We start from the raw sequence: 12,368 nt of genomic DNA, 5'->3' as shown, positions 1-12,368 counted from the left end.
GATTATCCATCCGTCGAAGCGTTAGTCAGATATCGTGTAACTGATAGTTCCTTGAGTGGTTTTCAAAGTCGAACGATGAAACAATTTGAAATAATCGTTCCATTATCGACGAAATGAACGAATTTATCTAATGGGGCTCGTTAATTTATTCGACTTTTAATATTAATTACTAATTGTTATAGAAATTGATTTAACAAATTTGATATAAATTGATTTACCATTAATTAATCGATGGTAGAAAAGAGACGTTGGAAAATGAGTAATATGTAGCTTTAGTTTTACAGATTTTACAAAATAAATGTTACTATTTAAGAAAAAATAAATTTGATGGGGTAAAAGCTATATGGAAATATACTAACGACTTAACGAATTTAAATTTAAAGGACTTTAGAAACAAAGAAACAGAGACAAACTTTAGTTCTCGATGATACTTGACACGTGAATTGATTAACAGCTTGTCTTGCGTGATTAAATTTAATAGGATTAATTGAAAAGTTCGTATACCGTGTGTGAATCATGATAAAGTTGGTTTCATCGTAATTCACACGGTACTCGCAATGATCATTCAATCGGCAATTTTATTGTTCCAACATCACATCATTTACTTATCTTCGACTTGTACAATTCTCTGTGTTTTACGCAATTCTCTTTTTTATCCATCATTTTCTCGCATAGCACTCGAGTAAAAGCGAATCAACCGTTCAGTGAACCATACTTTGTTTCACTATGTTTCTTCACATGGTAAATGTTTTTTGATATCTTTTTCAAATTGAAATTCTACGGTTCTTCGGTTTGTTACATTGTGAACGAAAAAATCAACAGATATATAGAAGAATATCGAGGTTAATCGCATCGACATTTTCAAATTTTTTAACACTCAATTTTAACTTTCTAATAATAACTTTCAAATTTTCAAATTGTCGAACTTCTAAATTTCCGAATTTCCAAATATTCCAGTTTCGATGCGCTCGAAGTTCCAAATATCCTAATTTTGAAATATCTTCAAATCGTCCAAGTTCCAAATTTCCAATCTTCGATATCGCCGGAGTTCTAATTTTTTGACCTTCTATGTTTACCCGAGAGATAAAAAAATTATGATCGGATAGTGTCGATTATGCCAATCGAGGATTACAAATTTTCTATTCGTGCGATCTTCGACACCGAAAATAAATGAGCGCGATATTTTCCGTTTTTATCTTCCTTGAGCCGCAGTTAATTAAATCAATTGTCACGAAAGAACACGGTAGTTTTTCTGATTCCCGAAACAAAATAGCCCCATTGATAGCTTCAGGCAAATTCGCTGAGTAATGAAATCTACTCGCGAAACACGGAGACGCAGGGACTTAACCGTCAAAGATATTTGCTTCAGAAACCCGATACCCTTGAAAAAGAAAAAAAAGAATAGAATTACATGTTATATACGCGAGATGCAAGATCGCTCTTACGATCTTTCTTACGCAACGGAACAGTTTGAAAACGAAGTTTGAATTTCGCGCGTATTCCAGTAAAGGGTTCCTCCTTGAAAATTCGCCAATAGAAATCGAACGCGAAAGATTTCGTGAACGCGAAAAGCTATTCAAATTATTCGTCGATTTAATTCTCGAAATTCGTTGATAAATATTAATTATATTTTATCGCAGCGGAGGATAGATTTCGTAATAGACGCGTGAAGAAAGACGTTTTATCGATATTTATAAGAATTATAAGTCATCGTCTTGCGTTGATCTAAGAGGAAATCTAAAACAGAGGTATCTTCCTGCGAGCGGTTTGAACAACGTTCATAAAACGTTCTTTTTCGTTGGTTACAACGATCTTCTGCAAATTCGAAGATTGTCTCGGTTGCTGCAGTATATGTTGTTTCTAAGATTTGTCGATAAAAGCGCTAAATCATCGGGATTACTTATAAGTAACATACCTGTATCATTCCGTTTGATAGATCTGTTCAACGTGTGTCGCGAGATGTTATTATTACCATAAACAGATAACGATTTTTGCTGACATTTTTTCAAAATTACGTCATCTTGTAGAGCATAGAAAATTGGAACAATCGGTATATCGCGCTGATTGCTCTTGTCATTTTTGTTCGTCTGTATCATAAATTAACGTTAGAAGGCATATAGTATCTTTTTTCTTTCGCCTTTTTTTCTTTTTCTTTTTTTTTTTTAGGAAGGAGATTTCTCTTTTCTGTTGCAGGATAGTGCATAATTAATACTTTTAATAAATCCATTTTTATGCATACAATAGCTTTTGCCTGACTTTATAAAGACGTTATGAAAGTACGCACTGTAATTCTCACAGAAGACGTTCCTTTAATTACTCGATCGACAAGGTGATTATTAGCATGTTGTTATTCAGGGTCGTCAATTCTACGTTGCGAATATATAGGTATTTCTGATATCAATTACTCGTTATACTCGTTATGATTTGTATCCAATTTTCGTTTCATTATTTCCTCGTTATGTACAGTTTGTTTATAATTACTATGCATATCTACAGATTATCGTCTGTAATTGCTTGACATTGATTTCAAATTTTTATCGAAGTACAGTCATTCTTTATTTAATTTTGTAAATATTTATTATTTTGTAAATAAATAATTATTTTGTAAATATTTTAATCCAACTCGGAAGAAAAATATTCTGTTCTGATGCTGCACGATGAATAAATTATTTCAGCAACTCTAGTGCGTTTTGTTATTTAACAAAATCCAAAAGGTGCACACGCCAAGATCATGGAAAGATACATCGTCGTTGATCGTTCTTATAAAATTTGCGTGCATGATAGCACCGATAACGTTGCGACATGACAACGCAACATGCCCGGGGATTCGTCTACATGTCGTACGTACACACATAGGACGACAACATTTGCATTCGTAATCGCAGCTATAAACGGTGCTTCACACATATCGCAAACTTCCTTATCAGCTCCTCTGAATAAAATCGAAGAGAAGATTTGATGATTCACGATAAATATAAAGTTTAAGTCGGAAGCTTGTCGTTGAAGAATTGAAACACGTAAAATACTGCTGTTTAATTTCGATATCATTTCTTTTTAATTATTGCTGCCTCGACTATTTGGACAAGCTACAGATCATTAAGAAATAGACTTATACCGCTTCCAAAATAATTATGATTACGCGATTATGCTATTCCATTTATTAACGATGTTTCGATTGATTCAAACGAACGAATATTCTAAGAGTGAAATTATAATTCGTTTATAAATAAAAGTTTTACGTTAAAGTACACGTAAGTCTCTCGTTTTATCAATTTTTGTCGAAAAATATACTTACATCACTTTTAAAATAAACGCTTCAGTTAAAAGTGGAAAGAATTCTGTTAAATACGAAGATACGTGTAACTGAGGAAATTTTGTCGAAGTAAAATGTGCATATCTGTTAAAATGAATAATACTTTGATATTTTTGAAGTTACAATAATATACGAAAAGATTCCTAAAATCAAATAAAACAACAACTTTGGTGTGATGTTATTAAATCGAACACCGCGGGTAGAAAGATAAGATTAGTTTTATGGATTTTATATAATATAAGCGTATTAATATTTTCAAAATATCCAAAAGTATGGCAAGAACACATATTCAATTCCAAAATCAAATAATTTCTATCGTGTATAATGAAAAAAAAAGAAAAAAAACAAAAATTGTGGCTTATTACAGTCTTGCTGTACAGTATTCAATTTTAAAACTGCTCCGTAAAAAATATAAAACGTAATTTATCCTGCTTTTTCCCTATAATTTTCATAGGTAATATTCGTGGAAATCAGAAACTGGTTAGACATCGCGATGATGCATAAATTAACGATCCATGATATGATAGATTGATTTTAGATAGAGAAGTTATTAAGAGAACATGTTGCTTGCCAGCTAGGAGGAGCACCTCGAGGAAAAGCGATAATATTTAAAATTAGATTAAATTCAATTAATGTTTAATGATCTTCGAGTAAATAAAATATAGTTCAGGCGAATTTTCCGACGTTAAAATGTATGTTTGATGTTGATTGCGGAAGATAAAGTTTTATTGTCTAATAGCTGTTTGGAAAGCAATTATGCCTGCAAAACACGAAATTACTATTTCGTGTAGACGATTGCACAATTTGCCATTCCTGCAAATTATTTCATCATGTGTATTAATTTCTATTTCGGGATCTCTTTCTTCGAAGATTTTTATAAATGCAAGAGCGAAACTGGATGATTTTTAAGAAAAAAAAAACAGCTTATATCAACGTTATCAACAGTATAATCTAATATTAATAATTTTCATAATTCAATATTCAATATTTAATATTGTTTTTGTAAATTTCAAAATATCTTCAATAGTACAGATAATATATTCGTAAAAGAAATTCGAATACTTTTTTTTTTGTAAGTCTGTTTTTTTTTTTTTTTTTTTTTTTTTTTTTTTGTGTGTAGGCCTATTCGTTTATAATTTAGATTAAAATTTCAAATTAATTATAATTCTCTATGTGTGATATATTTTATTGTAGTTTCGTCTTTAACGTGTTGGAGATCATTTCTCAAATATCAATATCGATCAAAGCAAAGACGAATACGAAGACGAGATTGAATTGCAAGACACAAATTTGGGATAGCAATATCATTGAGATTAATGAGAGAATAATGTATGGTAACGGCTTAAGCGCTACACAATAAAGGACTACGATGAAGCTACAGCAGCATGCGTCTGTGGAAAAAGAGCGAAAGATAGCACATGCACATAAGTTTTGCAATTTTGAATCGATTTCTTCTGAAACGCGGCGGCCTTCGGCCGCGTGAATTAATTTATGAATAAAGGAAGCAAGATATCTGGAAGTGCGTAAAGCGTTACTACATTCCCACGGATGAATGCAACATGCTTGTAACACGTGTTTGTATTCCGTATGTTTAAATACCATTCGGCGTTCGTTTTTTTTTTTTTTTTTTTTTTTTTTTTTTTTTTTTTTTTTTTTTTAAAGAGTAGAAAATCAAACAATCGTATAATGGAAAAGGCGATACCATAAGCGAAGCTCATTCGAATTTATTTCTTCGATTGTAAAGTCGTGACGTACCTTTGCATATTGTTCTTTCATTTAGGATAATAAAAATGTCTGTTGGATAGGGGGTTAGGTTGGGGTTAGGTTGGGGTTAGGTTGGGGTTAGGTTGGGGAGCACGAGGCGGGCATGGGTTCCCGGGGCATAGGACCATGCCCTGGGAAACCCCGATGGATCTGATGTTCTCTTACAGTCGGGTGGCGGCCGATCGGTGCCCTCGGCACCCGTCGGTTCGCCGATCCGGTGCGGAGAACTTCGGAGAAGTTGGCGGGCCCATGCCTGTCAAGACCACTCACCTCACCTTCTCGCGGGGCTCCCTGTCGCCCTGCACCGGCTTCGACCGGGGCAGGGCGCGAAAGAGTGAGCGGCACCAGGACGGAGACTTCGACGACGACCTCGGCGAAAAACGAACAACAATATGGAAATGGAGAACATAAACGACAAAGTTTACGGTGCAGGGGAGGGATACCCCAGTACCGGCGCAGTCGCGGGTAGTGAAGTGGGCCCCGCTGCGTCGATATCTCGCGACCACGGCCGTTCGAGGGTGGACCGCCAGGCCCCCGGACGCGTTTCTACGACTGGCGATGAAACAACGGGAGAGAGGAGGAGGATAACGGTAGGAGGACATTCAGAGGACGACAGGATGGAGACCGCGGAGGAGCCTCCGAGGAAGGCGACGAGACGTTCGCTGAGAGCCGCGAACAGGTCCGAGTACGTTTTTCTCGCGCCGGCCACGATGGACGACGGTACGTCATCGATGGCGGGGGGATCGCGGGGGCGGGCGAGGTCCGACGACGAGGAGTCGGTCGCCTCGATCGCCTCGCGGTCGTCGCTGGCTTCGATGGCGTCCAGGGGTAAGAGGAAGAGAACGGCAGCCGCGACAACACCGGTGGTGTCCGAAGAGTTGGAGGTGCAGATGAGGACGAGTTCTCCGGCGGAAATCAGCGCGGGCCTGACGATGCACGTGTCTGAAATCATGCACGTCGCGACGACGTCGTCGAACCTGAAGGGGACCTACATCAGGTCCCTGAAGAACGCGGCGAGCTATATCACCGCCGCCTGGAACGAGGAATCCGCGAGGAGGGAAAGGCCAGCGCGTGCCACCGACGACGTGGACGCTAGGCTGTCCGTGCTGGAGGGGGAGAACGCAGCCCTCCGCCAGGAGCTGAGGAGACTGGCCGCTCGCATCAACGAGTGCCCGCGATGCTCCGACGCGGCTCCCGAATACGCCCGCCCCGCGTGGGAAGGCGGAACCGAGAACAGGACGCGTCTGGACGCCCTGGAGAGAGCGGTCCGAGAACTGGGTCCCTCCATTCTCAGGACCATCGAAGAACGATTCGGAGACGCGCGAAGTCAACGCACCCCCGAAGCGCGACCCAGCGGGGACCGCCCCGTCGACCCTCCCGCCGCCCAACCGACGCCGCCCCGAAGGGAACGGGAGGACGGCGGATGGGAGCTGGTGGAGACGACGAAGAAAAGGAGGAGAAACAGGAAGAAGGCGAGCGAGGCGAAGGCAGCCGCCGCCGCCGCCGGAGGAGAGGCGGCGAGGAAAGGTCCGACCGCGCCACCACCGACGCGGGTACGGCAGCAACAACAGCGGCAACCCCAGGCCGGCAGGACGACGGGCGCACCGAAGGCGAGCGCCCCCGCTACGCAGAGAGGACCACCGCGGACACCCAAGGTGGTCACGCCCCCTCGCGCACCGCGAACATCCGCGGTGACCCTGACGTTGAAAGAGGGGGCGAGGATGTCGTACGCCGACGTCCTGGAAGCGGCAAGAACGAGGATCCCGCTATCGGAGCTCGGCACGGAGCGCCTCGAGATGAAGAAGGCGATGACGGGCGCCATTATAATACAAGTCCCCGGAGACAAGGACAGGGGAAAGGCGACGCTACTGGCGACGCGGCTGGCCGAGACGCTAGACCCGACGGCGGTGAGAATCGCCACACCGACCAGGATGGCGGAGCTGCGCGTGACCGGGATTGACATCTCGGTCAAGAAGGAGGAGCTGCGAAGAGCACTGGCCTCGGCGGCGGGATGCGGCAGCGCGGAGGTGCAAGTGGGCGAGATCGGCGCCACCAGAGGCGGCCTCGGATCGGCATGGGTCAAGTGTCCGGCGGCAGGAGCCCGCAAGCTGGCCCAGGCGGAGAAGATAGCCCTGGGCTGGTCAACGGCGAGGATAAGGGCCATACCGAAGCGGCCGCTGCAGTGTTTCAGGTGCCTGGAACTGGGGCACGTGCGCGCCACTTGCGTATCCGGCGAGGACCGAGGGCACCTGTGCTACAGGTGCGGCGGGAGCGGACACCGCGCCAGAGAGTGTCCCGCTTCCGCTCCCAAGTGTCCGCTGTGCGAGTCGCTCGGGGCACCCGCGAATCACAGGATGGGCGGAGAGGCATGCAGCCCCCCGAAGGTCAAGAGGAGGAGACCGATCCGCCAACCAGCAGCGGTAGCGGCAGCAGCAGCAGCAGCCGCCGCGGCAGAGACACCGGGAAGCGCCGCCGAATCAGCAGCAGCGGCGGATGGCCGGGAGGAGGCCATGGAGGTGGCGGCGTAATTCAAGCGCCTGCTGCAATGCAATCTCGGTAGGTCGAGAAGAGCGCAAGATCTGCTCTTCCAGACCATCCGGGAGAACGAGGTGGCCCTGGCGGCGGTGGCGGAACCGCATCGTATACCCGACTCGCCCAACTGGATCGGGGACCTGGACGGATCCGCAGGAATAACGTGGACGTCGGCCTCGTGCCTCTTGCTGGACCGTGGCAGCGGCTTCGTCGCGGTCGAGTGGCTAGGAGCGGCGGTGGTGGCGGTGTACGTCTCTCCGAACATCGACCTGGACGCGTACGGGGAGTTTCTGGACCGAGTCGGCGAGTGCGTCCGAAGATGTCTCCCCCGCCAGGTGCTCGTCCTGGGGGACTTCAACGCCCACTCGACGCAATGGGGAAACCCCAGGACCAACTCCCGAGGAAGGATGCTCACCGACTGGGCAGCGGGTCTGGGGCTCCTGCTGGCGAACAGGGGCTCGGCGAGCACCTGCGTGGCGTGGAGAGGATCCTCGGTGGTGGACATCACGTGGGCTACCCCGGAGCTGCTCAGGCGAATCCGCGACTGGAGGGTGGCCGAGGGGGTGGAAACGCTGTCCGACCACCTCTACATTCTGATGGAGGTGACCCTGGGGACCGAGGACGACGCCGGGAGGAGGAGACGACGACGACCGGGAGAGAACCGTCGCCGCCCGCCGCCGCCGCCGCCGCGATGGCGCCTGAAGGAGATGGACAAGGAGATGCTGCGGGCGGCCGCGATCGTGTCCGCCTGGAGCTGGGACGCCCGACGGGCGACCGAGCAGGGAGACATCGACGAGGAGGCGGAGGAGCTCCGAAGATACATGACCGCGGCGTGCGACGCCTCGATGCCGCGCTCCGTCCCGGGGGGCGGACGAGACCGGGGAACGTACTGGTGGACCCCGGAGATCGCCGAGATGCGAGAGAACTGCGTTCGGGCCCGCAGGAGATTCCTAAGGGCCCGTCGTCGCAGACTGACGCGCGACGAGGAGGAGATCTCCCGCCGTTACGAGGAGTACAGGGAGGCGAGACGGACTCTTCAGCGGGAGATCAAGACCGCGAAATCTCGGTGCTGGACGGAGCTGATCGAGGAGGTCGAATCCGACCCGTGGGGACGGCCGTACAAAGTGGTCACCAAGAAGCTACGACCCTCGGCGCCCCCGCTGACCTCGGACATGGAGCCGACGCTGTTGGACAACGTCGTCGGGACGCTGTTCCCGCCGGAAGACGCGAACGCGAGCCAACCGGCGCCATCCTCCCCCTCCTCCGTCGACGACGACGACGACGACGACGAGGAGACGGCGACGACGACCGCGACGGGATGGAGCGAGGAACTGCGAGTCAGCGACGAGGAGCTCTTCGAAGCGGCCAGGAGGACGGCGTCCCGCGACGTGGCGCCAGGCCCCGACGGAATACCGGGCCGAGCGTGGGCGGAGTCGATCGTCACCATGGCTCCCCGCCTGCGACACCTGTTCGACAGATGCCTGGAGGAGGGCGTCTACCCCCGGACATGGCGGACGGCCAGGCTGGTGCTGCTACGAAAGGAGGGACGCCCGCCGGACTCGCCGTCCGCGTACAGGCCGATATGCCTGCTGGACGAGGTGGGCAAGATGCTGGAGAGGATCGTCGCCGCCCGACTGGAGGCTCACATCACCGAGAGGACGCCCGGATGGCACGACAGCCAGTACGGATTCCGCCGCGGCCGCTCGACCGTGGACGCGGTGAAGAGGCTGAGGGCCATGGCCGAGGACAGGGTCTCCCGGGAGGGGGTGGCGGTGGCGGTGTCGCTCGACGTCACCAACGCCTTCAACTCCATCCCCTGGGGCAGGATCCTGGAAGCCCTGCGCCACTTCGAGGTCCCGGCGTACCTGGTGGGGATCGTTCGAGCGTACCTCGCCGACAGGTACATCGTCTACGCCGGCAGGGACGGAGAGGAGAGAAGACGGATCGAGCGCGGCGTTCCGCAGGGGTCGGTGCTGGGACCGTTGCTCTGGATCACGGCCTACGACTCGGTCCTCCGATGTCCGATGCCCCCGGGAGCGGGAACGGTGTGCTACGCCGACGACACCCTGGTCCTGGCCGGGGGACGGTGGTGGCACGACACGGCGAACCGCACGGAGGACGCAGTGGCGTGCGCGGTGAGCGCCATTCGGAGGCTCGGCCTGACGGTGTCGCCGGCCAAGTCGGAGGCGCTGTGGTTCTTCGACCAGCGGCGAAGAGGAACGCCTCCCCCCGGGCTGACGGTGAACATCGGCGGAGAAGAGGTCCCGGTGGGACGACAGATGAGGTACCTGGGCCTCACGATCGACAGCGGATGGACCTTCGGACCACACTTCGAGCAACTGGTCCCGAAGGCGACGGCCGCGGCCAACGCCCTGTGCGGCCTCCTACCGAACATCGGCGGAGCGGGATCGAGAGTCCGCCGCCTCTACGAGGGAGTGGTTCGGTCCCGAGTTCTCTACGGGGCACCCGTCTGGGCCAGAAGCCTGGCGACCAGCCGCCGCAGCCTGACCTTGCTGCGGAGGCTGCAGAGGACGACCGCTATCCGCATAGCGAGAGGCTACAGGACGACATCGTACGCGTCGGCGACCGTGCTGGCGGCCTCCCCGCCGTTCGAGCTGCAAGCCTTGGCGCTCGAACGCGTATACGAACACCAGAGGAATCCGACGCCGTCGACCGCCGGCCAGCCGGCCCCGAACATCCGGGAGGAGGCGAGGAAGGAGACCTGGGAACGATGGCGCTCGCAGCTGATCCAGGAGGACGCCGTGCGGCCGCACCGGGCCGTTCGCGCCGTGCTTCCCAACTGGGAGGCGTGGAGGGATCGAGGCGGGGCACCGCTGACCTTCAGGATGACGCAGCTGCTCACCGGCCACGGAGTGTTCGGCGAGTACCTGCTAAGGATTCGGCGAGAGACGACGTCCGTCTGTCACCACTGCGAGGAAGAGGAGGACACGGCGCAGCACACGCTGGAGTTCTGCCCGGCGTGGGCGGAACCACGACGCGTCCTGCGGCTCGAAATCGGCGAGAGCTTAGCCCCCGAAGCGGTCGTCGCGGCCATGCTCAGAGGGCGCCAGGAGTACTCCGCTGTCCGCACCTACTGCGAGCAGGTCATGCTGGCGAAGGAGCGGGCGGAACGTAGCAGGGAACGAGATCGCGACCCGTCCAGGAGGTCGCAGCGCCCTAGGAATACAACGCGCTACAGGGGCGCGACGCCGCCACCGGCGCCGCCGCGGCCGCCGTAGGAGCGCGTGGAAACCAGGAAGAGGCGTCAGGGGGACGGGGTCCCCAGAACGACGCAATAGGAGCGAGGCGCTAGGGGGCGTGGTCCCCCCCTAGCGTTCCAAGAAGATCAAGGACGCCTCCCTTCGACGTAAGGAGAGATAGACGCCCGGGGGTAACCGGTAGTAATTCGGGAGAGATCCCGGGTGCATCTCGACTCAGGCGTCAGGACAGGCCACCGTGGAGTTTTAGTCGGTAAGAGTCCGACACTACCCGCCTAGCGGGTGTCCATGAGGATTTCTCCACGAAAAAAAAAAAAAAAAAAAAAAAAAAAAAAAAAAAAAAAAAAAAAAAAAAAAAAAAAAAAAAAAAAAAAAAAAAAAAAAAAAAAAAAAAAAAAAAAAAAAAAAAAAAGGTTGGGGTTAGGTTGGGGTTAGGCTGGGGTTAGGTTGGGGTTAGGTTGGGGTTAGGTTGGGGTTAGGTTGGGTTAGGTTGGGGTTAGGTTGGGGTTAGGTTGGGGTTAGGTTGGGGTTAGGTTGGGGTTAGGTTGGGGTTAGGTTGGGGTTAGGTTGGGGTTAGGTTGGGGTTAGGTTGGGGTTAGGTTGGGGTTAGGTTGGGGTTAGGTTGGGGTTAGGTTGGGGTTAGGTTGGGTTAGGTTGGGGTTAGGTTGGGGTTAGGTTGGGGTTAGGTTGGGGTTAGGTTGGGGTTAGGTTGGGTTAGGTTGGGTTAGGTTGGGGTTAGGTTGGGGTTAGGTTGGGGTTAGGTTGTCAGCGCCCGCTGGCAGCGGTGGAGACGTGGACTTCCCACCGATCACATGGGTTAAGCAACGGTCGCCGCGGCACGGACAAGGATGGGTGAACGTTCGGGCGGGCGCTGGCGAAGAGGAAGGAGGCGCACCGCCGCCATTTTTCTGGGATTCTCCAAGGAGTACTAGGCAGGCAGAAGCCCCCGGAGCGCAGGACTACCCCGGGGGTAACCGGCGGAGCTATCCCGGCCGCCACAGGAGCACATGGAAACCAGGAAGAAAGGCGTCAGGGACGGGGTCCCCAGGAAGACGCGCAGGATCGAGGCGCTAGGGGGTGTGGTCCCCCCTAGTGTTCCAAAGAAGAGCAAGGATGCCTCCCTTCGAAAGAAGGAGAGATAGACGCCCGGGGGTGACCGGCAGAATTCGGAAGAGAACCCGGGTGCGTCTCGACTCAGGCGTCAGGATAGGCCACCGTGGAGTTTTAGTCGGTAAGAGTCCGACACTACCCGCCTAGCGGGTGTCCATGAGGATTTCTCCACGAAAAAAAAAAAAAAAAAAAAAAAGGTTGGGGTTAGGTTGGGGTTAGGTTGGGGTTAGGTTGGGGTTAGGTTGGGGTTAGGTTGGGGTTAGGTTGGGGTTAGGTTGGGGTTAGGTTGGGGTTAGGTTGGGGTTAGGTTGGGGTTAGGTTGGGGTTAGGTTGGGTTAGGTTGGGGTTAGGTTGGGGTTAGGTTGGGGTTAGGTTGGGGTTAGGTTGGGGTTAGGTTGGGGAGCACGAGGCGGGCATGGGTTCCCGGGGCA

Source organism: Bombus huntii, chromosome 18 (genome assembly GCF_024542735.1).
Source record: "Bombus huntii isolate Logan2020A chromosome 18, iyBomHunt1.1, whole genome shotgun sequence".
Classification (NCBI taxonomy): Eukaryota; Metazoa; Arthropoda; class Insecta; order Hymenoptera; family Apidae; genus Bombus; species Bombus huntii.
Note: the sequence above shows the minus strand (reverse complement) of the source record.